The sequence below is a fragment of the Orbicella faveolata genome, unplaced genomic scaffold (genome assembly GCF_042242905.1).
Source record: "Orbicella faveolata isolate gen_17 unplaced genomic scaffold, um_ofav_v1 contig_47, whole genome shotgun sequence".
Classification (NCBI taxonomy): domain Eukaryota; kingdom Metazoa; phylum Cnidaria; class Anthozoa; order Scleractinia; family Merulinidae; genus Orbicella; species Orbicella faveolata.
The window spans coordinates 26914390-26923328 of record NW_028301577.1 but is presented as its reverse complement, the minus strand read 5'-3'; the positions used below and the strand labels follow the sequence as shown (position 1 = coordinate 26923328).

Below are 8939 nucleotides of genomic sequence, written 5' to 3'. Positions count from 1 at the left end.
GTTCAAAAAGTTTTGCTGTGTCCATTTTACTGCAAACCAAGGCCATCAGGATTTAGTTTAGAGTCCTCAGAACTGGAATATATCCCCTAAGTTCTGGCAAATCGAGCCGAAGTTGCTCAAAATCAGGATGCGCGTAGGTCGGTCTCGGCTACTCTTTCAGTCTTCAAGTGAAGTGGGGCTCTATTTCGGTCCAGAACCTCGAAAGTGTGCGTTCAAAAACTTGTGCTGTGTAAATTTCACTGCAAACCATGGTAATCAGGAGTTAGTTTAGAGTCCCCGGGACTGGAAAATATTCCCCAAGTTCCGGTAAATCGAGCAGAAGTTGATCAAAATCACGATGCGCGTAACGCGGTCTCGGCTACTGTTTCAGTCTTAAGGTGAAGTGTGGCTGTATTTCGGCCCACAAGCTCGAAAGTGAGCGTTCAAAAAGTTTTGCTGTGTCCATTTCACTGCAAACCAAGGCCACCAGGCGTTAGTTTAGAGTACGCGGAAGTAGAAAATATCCCCCCAGTTCCTGGAAATCGAGCCCAAGTTGGTCAAAATCACGATGCGCGCAAGGCGGTCCCGGCTACTCTTTCAGTCTTAAAGTCAAGTTGCGCTATATTTCGGCCCAGAGGCTCGAAAGTGCGCATTCCAAAAGTTTCGCTGTGTCCATTTCACTGCAAAGCAAGGCCATCAGAAGTTAGTTTAGAGCCCTTGGGGCTAGAAAATATTTCCCAAGTTCCGCCAGATCGAACCGAAGTTGGTCAAAGTCACTATGCGCGTAAGGCGCTCTCGGTTAGTCTTTCAGTCTTAAAGTGAAGTTGGGCTATAGTTCGGCCAAGAAGCTCGAAAGTGCGCGTTCAGAAAGTTTTGCTCTGTCCCTTTCACTGGAAACCAAGACCGTCAGGAGTTAGTTTAGAGTCCCCGGGACTGGAAAATATTCTCCAAGTTCCAGGAAATCGCGCCGAAGTTGATCAAAATCACTATGCGCGTAACGGGCTCTCGGCTATTCTTTCAGTCTTAAATTTAAGTAGGGCTATATTTCGGCCCTGAAGCTCGAAGGTGAGCGTTCAGAATGTTTTGCTGTGTTCATTAAATTGGAAACCAAGGTCATCGGGAGTTAGTTTAGCGTCCCCGGGACTTTAAATTATTCGCCAACTTCCGGGAAATCGAGCAAAAGTGGCCCAAAATCACGATGCGCGTAACGCGGTCTCGGCTGCTCTTTCAGTCTTAAAATTAAGGGGGGCTATATTTCGACCTAGAAGCTCGAGACCGGGCCTGCGCTAATTTTACCTGTGTCCATTTCACTGACATCTTAGGCGAGCAGGTGTTAGTTTAGAGTCCTTTGGACTGGAAAATATTTCCCAAATTCTGGCAGATCGAGCCAAAGTTGCTCAAAATCACGATGCGCGTAAGGCGCTGTCGGCTACTCTTTCAGTCTTAAAATGAAGTGGGGCTATATTTCGGCCGAGAAGCTCGACACCGAGCGTGCGCTCCTTTTGCCTGTGTACATATCACTGAAAACTAAGTTCATCATGAGTTAGCATAGAGTTCTCTGGACTGGAAAATATTCCCCGAATTCCGGCAAATCGAGCCAAAGATGATCAAAATCACGATGCGAGTAAGGCGGTCTCGGCTACTCTTTCACTCTGAAAATGAAGTGGGGCCATATTTCGGTTCTACAAGCTTGACACCGAGCGTGCGCTCCTTTTGCCTGTGTCCTTTTCACTAAGAACTAAATCCATCAGGAGATAGTTTAGAGTCCTCGAGACTGGAAACTATCCTCCAAGTTTCGGCAAATTGAGCCATAGTTTCTTAAATTTACGATAAGCGTACGGCAGTTTCGTTTACTCTTTCAGTCTTAAAATGAAGTGGGGCTTTATTTCGACCTAGAAGCTCGACAGGGAGCGTGCGCTCCTGTTACCTGTGACCATTTTACTGAAAACTAAGGTTATCAGGAGTTAGCTTAGAGTCCCCGGGACTGGAAAATATCCCCCAAGTTTTGGCAGATTGAGCCATAGTGGCTAAAAATTTCGATGCGCTTAAGGCGGTTTCGTCTACCCTTTCAGTCTTAAAATAAAGTGGGGCTACATTTCGGCCTACAACCTGGAAACCTAGCGTGCGCTCCTTTTACCTGTGTCCATTTCACTGAAAACCAAGGCAATCAGGAGTTAGTTTAGAGCTTCTGGGACTGGAAAATATCCCCCAAACCCCGAGAAATCAAGCCGAAGTTGGACAAATTTACCATGCGCGTAAGGCGGTCTCGGCTACTCTTTCAGTCTTAAAGTAAAGTGGGGCTATATTTCGGCCCAGAAGCTCGAAAGTGAACGTTAGAAAAGTTTGGCTGTGTCCATTTCACTGAAAACCAAGGCCATCAGGAATTAGTTTAGAGTGCCCGGGACTGGGAATTATTTCCCAAGTTCCGGGAAATCGAGCCGAAGTAACCCAAAATCAAGATGCGCGTAGGGCAATCTCAGCTACTCTTTCAGTCTTAAAGTGAAGTAGGGCTATGCTTCGACCCAGAAGCTCGAAAGAGAGCGTTCAAAAAGTTATCCTGTGTCCATTTCACTGCAAACCAAAGCCATCAGGAGTTAGTTTAGAGTCCCCGGAACTGGAAAATATCCCCCAAGTTCCGCGAAATCGAGACGAAGTTGGTCAAAATCACCATGCGCGTAAGGCGGTCTCGGCTACTCTTTCAGTCTTAAAATGAAGTAGGGCTATATTTCGGTCGAGAAGCTCGAAAGTGAGCGTTCAAAAAGGTTTGCTCTCTCAATTTAACTGAAAACCAAGGCCATCGTCAGTTAGTTTAGAGTCCCCGGGACTGAAAAGTATCCCTTAAGTTCCGGAAACTCGAGCCGAAGTTGGTCAAAATCACGATGCGCCTAAGGCGGTCTTGGCTACTCTTTCAGTTTTAAAGTGAAGTGGGGCTATATTTCTCCACAGAATATGGAAAGTATGCGTTCAAAAAAATTGGCTGTGTCCATTTCACTGCAAACCAAGGCCATCAGGAATTACTTTAGAGTCCTTGGGACTGGAATATATCCCCGAAGTTTCGGGAAATCTAGCCGAAGTTGGTCAAAACCACGATGCGCGTAAGACGGTCTCGCCTACTCTTTCAGTCTTAAAGTGAAGTGGGGCTATATTTCGGCTCAGAAGCTCCAAGGGGAGCGTTCAAAAAGTTTTCCTCTCTCCATTTCAATGCAAACCAAGGCAATCAGGAGGTACTTTACAGTCCCCGGTACCGGAAAATATCCCCCATTTCCCGGGAAATCGAGCCAAAGTTGGTCACAATCACGATAAGCGTAAGGCGCTGTCGGCTACTCTTTCATTCTTAAAGTGAACTGGGGCAATATTTCCGCCCAGAAGCTTGAAAGTGAGCGTTCAGAAAGTTTTGCTGTGTCCATTTCGCTCCAAAGCAAGGCCATCAGGAGTTACTTTAGAGTCCGCGGGACTGTAAAATATCTCCCAAGTTCCGGGAAATCGAGCCGAAGTTGGTCAAAATTACGATGCGCGTAAGCCGGTCTCGGCTACTCTTTCAATCTTAAAGTAAAGTGCAGCTATATTTCGGCCCAGAAGCTCGAAAGTGAGCGTTCAAAAAGTTTTGCTGAGTCCATTTTACTGCAGACCAAGCACGTCGGGGGCCAGTTTAGAGTCCCCGGGAATGGAAAATATCCCCCAAGTTCCGGGAAATTTAGCCAAAGTTGGTCAAAATCATGACGCGCGTACGGCGGTCTCGGCTACTCTTTCAGTCTTAAAGTGAAGTGGGGCAATATTTCGGCCCAGAAGCTCGAAAGTGAGTGTTTAAAAAGTTTTGCTGTCTCAATTTCACTGCAAACCAAGGCCATCAGGAATTACTTTAGGGACCCAGGGAGTGGAAAATATCCCCCAAATTCCGGGAAATTTAGCCGAAGTTTCTCAAAATCACCAGGGCGTAAGGCGGTCTTGGCTAATCTTTCAGTCTTAAGTGAAGTGGGGCTATATTTCGCCCCAGAAGCTGGAAAGTGAGCGTTCAAAAAGTTTTCCTGTGTCAATTTCACTTCGAACCAAAGCCATCAAGAGTTAGTTTAGAGTCCCGTAAGTGCCGAAAAATCGAGACAAAGTTTGGCAAAATAAATAAGCGCGTAAGGCCGTCTCGGCTACTCTTTTAGTGTTAAAATAAAGTGGGGCTCTATTTCGGCCCAGAAGCTCCAAAGTAAGGGTTCAAAAAAATTTGCTGTGTCCATTTCACTGGAAACCAAGGCCATCAGGAGTTAGTTAAGTGTTCCCGGGACTGGAATATATCCCCCAGGCTCCGGGAAATCGAGCCGAAGTTAGTCAAAATCACGATTTGCGTAAGACAGACTCGGCTACTCTTACTCATAAAAAGAAGTGGGGCTATATTACGGCCCAGAAGCTCGAAGGTGAGTCTTCACAAAGTTTTGCTCTGTCAGTTTCAATGCAAAGCAAGGCGATCAGGAGTTAGTTTAGAGTCCCCGGGACTGGAAAATATCCCCCAAGTTCCGGGATATCGATCCGAAGTTGGTCAAAATCACGATGCGCGAAACGCGATCTCGGCTATTGTTTCAGTCTTAAAGTGAAGTGGGGCTATATTTCGGCCCAGAAGCTCGAAAGTGACCGTTTAAAAAGTTACGCTTTGTGCATTTAACTGCAAACAAAGGCCATCAGGACTTAGTTTAAAGTCCCGCGGACTGGAAAATATCCGCCAAGTTCCGGGAAATCGAGCTGAAGCTGGTCAAAATCACGATGCCTGTAAGGCGGTCTCCGCTACTCTTTCATTCTTAAAGTGAAGTGGGGCTATATTTCGACCCAGAAGCTCGAAAGTGAGCGTTCAAAAACTTGTGCTGTGTAAATTTCACTGCAAACGATGGCCATCAGATGTTAGTTTAGAGTCCCCGGGACTGGAAAATATTCCCCAAGTTCCGGGAAATCGAGCAGAAGTTGATCAAAATCACGATGCGCGTAACGCGGTCTCGGCTACTGTTTCAGTCTTAAAGTGAAGTGTGGCTGTATTTCGGCCCACAAGCTAGAAAGTGAGCGTTCAAAAAGTTTTGCTGTGTCCATTTCACTGCAAACCAAGGCCATCAGGACTTAGTTTAGAGTCCTCGGGACTGGAAAATATCCCCCAAGTTCCGAGAATTGTGCGGAAGTTGGTCAAAACCACGATGCGCCTAAGGCGGTCTCGGCTACTCTTTCAGTCTTAAAGTGAAGTGTGGCTATATTTTGGCCCAGAAGGTCGAAATTGAGTGTTCAGAAAGTTTTGCTGTGTCCATTTCACTGGAAACCTAGGCCATAAGGAGTTCGTTTATGGTCCCCGGGACTGGAAAATACCCCAAAGTTCCGGAAAATCGAGCCAAAGTGGCTCAAAATGACGATGCGAGTAAGGTGGTATCGGCTACTCTTTCAGTCTTAAAGTGAAGTGGGGCTATATTTCGGCCCAGAAGCTCGAAAGTGAGCGTTCAAAAAGTTTTCCTTTGTCAATTTCACTGCAAACCATGGCCATCAGGAGTTAGTTTGGAGTCCACGGGACTGCAAAATTTCCCCCAAGTTTCGGGAAATGGAGCCGAAGTTGGTCAAAATCACGATGCGCGTTAGGTGGTCTCATCTACTCTTTCAGTCTTAAAGTTAAGTAGGGCTATATTTCGGCCCAGAAGCTCGAAAGTGAGCGATCAAAACGTTTTGCTGTGTCCATTTCACTGCAAACCAAGGCCATCAGGAGTTACTATAGAGTCCTCGGGACTGGCAAATATCCCCCAAGTTCCGGGAAATCGAGGCGAAGTTGGTCAAAATCACGATGCGAGTCAGGCGTTCTCGGCTACTCTTTCGGTCTTAAAATAAAGTGGCGCTATATTACGGCCTAGATCCTCGACACCGAACTTGCGCTCCTTTTACCTTGCCCATTTCACTGAAAACTAAGGCGATCAGGGGTTAGTTTCGAGACCCGGAGACTGGAAAATATCTCCTAAGTTCCCTGAAATCGAGCCAAAGTTATTCAAAATCACGATGCGCGTAAGGCGGCTCGGCTACTTTTTCAATCTTAAAATAAAGTGGGGGTATATTACGGCCTAGAAGCTCGACACCGAGCATGCCCTCCTTTTAGTTGTGTCTATTTCACACTAAGGCCATCAGGAGTTGGTTTACACTCCCCGGGACTGGAAAATGTCCCCCAAGTTCCGGGAAATCGAGCCGAAGTTGGTGAAAATCACGATGCGCGTAAGGCGGCCTCGGGTTCTCCTTTAGTCTTAAAATGAAGTGGGGCTATATGTCGGCTTAGAAGCTGGACACCGAACGTGCGCTCCTTTTACCTGTGTCAATTTCGCTGAAAACTAAGGCAAGCAGGAGTTAAAATTTTGTAAAAAGGAAAGGAATCAAATGGTTGTCACTGGCTAAAAATATGGTTATCGGACATTTCGGCCAATACTGTTGCCTTCTTCAGCAAAAGATGGAAAATGCAAATGTTAAACGGCGTCCTGCTAGAATATGTAATAGATGTGTGATAAAACTAAATGAGCAATAGTCTCTAGAGTATTCTTAATGAGTGTAAAAATTCTTAATGCCATTGTACACGTTCGGTAGCGCTATGTGTTCGTTTATAGCGTTCCTGTCTCGCACGGAATGCCAAGCTTCAAGAATTAGTCTTTGTTTCCATACTGATGATCTGTCGACAATTTCAACGTTCTCCAAATCTATTTGGTGACCGTTGAGCATATGGTGTTTGGCCGATAAAGAGTTTTTGTCCAATGTTGCTATAGCCTTTGCGTGTTCTTTCATACGTGTTTTTAACACGCGTGATGACTGACCAACATAAACACAGTCACAATCTTTACATTTGATCTTGTAAACAATGCCTCTGGAAGCCTCTTTCTCGATCTTGTCTTTAGGTTTTTTGAGTATGTTCGAGATGGTACGAATAGGTTTATGGGCGACCTTGATATTGAAACCTCGAAGAACGTTTGCGACTCTTTCGGGAAAACCTTTGGCGTAGGGGAGGATGACAAAACCACGATGGTCGATATCATTCGTTTCTTGTTGTCTACTCAGTTGGCGGCCATTGTGAATGGAATTTGTAGGGTAGTTATTAGTGGCAAGGGCTTTCGTTACTCGTTTAGTTTCCCGTGAAACTTCCTCCTCCGTGGAAGGAATGTTCCTTGCGCGATCCATGAGAGTGCGCACGACCGAGTGTTTATGCTGAGGATGGTGGTGTGATTTGAAATCAAGGTAACAGTCGGTTTTAGTAGCTTTCCTGTAAACAGACACAGCGATCGAGCCATCTTCTTGTCTGGTCGTTTTTGTGTCGGGAAAGGCAATGGAACCTTCTGATTCTATCTCGATTGTAAATTTGATGTGAGGGTTGATGGAATTGAGATGTGAGCGGAATTCATCTACGTGCTCTCTTTTAACACATATGTGGCTGTCATCTACGTATCTAAACCACCATTTAGGAGGGTTAGGGGTCGATGAGAGAGCCTTTTCTTCAACATGTTTCATGACGAGATTGGCCAAGATGGCACTGACTGGGGATCCCATCGGACAACCGAACATTTGTTGGTAATGGTTGCCTTGGAATATGAAGAAATTGTTGTCGAGGACAAACTGTAGAAGTGTCATGATATTTTGGATAGACAAGTTGGTTCTTTCCGGTAGTGATTGGTCAAAGTCCAGTCTGTCTTTAACCACTTCGATTGCTAGGTGGGTTGGAATGCAAGTAAACAGTGACACGACGTCAAAAGATACTAGAATCTCGTCGGGATCTACTGACAAGGTGGGGATCTTTTCGACGAAAGATGTACTGTTTTTAACTGTGTATTCATTATTCTGAAGTGGCGACAAGATGTTGGCGAGGTATTTGGATAGTTCATATGTGGGAGATCCGATGGCACTCATAATTGGTCTGATAGGGACGTTCTCCTTATGGATTTTAGGAAGGCCATAAAAAGACGCTGGTGTGGAATCGGTGCTGTGAAGTTTGTAGTAGAGCCTCGGTTCCAGCTGTTTCTTGCTGCTGTCATGCGAGGCTGGCTGATCTTTAATTTGTAGGAGAAGTTTATTGAGGGATTTTCAGTGCTCGATGTTGGGTTTCTTCTTTTGTCTGTTATCTTGTGGTAGGTTTTGTCATCGTTTAGAAGGTTGTTTATTTTGTCGGTATAATCGTTGGTATTCATCACGACTACGGCTCGGTCCTTGTCGGCTGGTAAAATTGTGACCGACGTGTCTTTGGCGAGGTCTCTGAGAGCTTTTTCCATTTCATTGGTAATGTTGTTTCGTTGAGGAGGACGCCAATTGTTGATGGCGGAGGTGACCGAAGCTCTGATAAGGTCTTTCTCGGCGTCAGGGAGCTGATCTATGCCGGATTCAATTGAGGAAACAATTTGAGGCACTGGCAAAACCTTAGGAGTGATGGCAAAATTGAAGTTGAGGCTTAATGCTGAAAGCTCACCTGTAGATAGAGGTCTATCAGAGATGTTCACGACCCACTTCTTCTTGAGGTTGATTTCGCGCCCATGTGGACGTGGCAAGATGTTATGGAGTTTCTTCTTGTGACACTCCCTTCTCCGTTGTGCCTCCCACTGTGATCTTTGTTTGATTGTGTGGAGGAGAATGTCAAAAGATTCCTTGTTAATCATCTCTCGTAGCTTGAGTGTTGTTTGGGACAAATGTTGAGAGAACTTCTTGATTTGCGTGTGACAATTCGAGATGCGCAGCCGTAGGTAGGCCCGGCCTGCTTTCTTAGCAATTTTCCAGCCTTCTCTGCTCAGTCAAGGCCATCAGGAGTTCGTTTAAAGTCCCCGGGACTGGAAAATATCCCCCAAGTTTCCGGCAATCGAGCCAAAGTTGGTCAAAATCACCATACGCGTAAGGCGGTCTCGGCTACTCATTCAGTTTTAAAGTGAAGTGGGGTTATATTTCGGCCTAGAAGCTCGTAAGTGAGTGTTCAAAAAGTTTTGCTGTGTCCATTTTAC

The 8939-nt window shown here is 45.6% G+C and overlaps 1 pseudogene; it reads right to left on the bottom strand.

Moving 5' to 3' along the window:
- Positions 1–6405: 6405 nt before the first annotated feature.
- Positions 6406–7841, bottom strand: LOC149097793 (uncharacterized; annotated as a pseudogene).
- Between the last annotated feature and the right edge of the window lie 1098 nt (positions 7842–8939).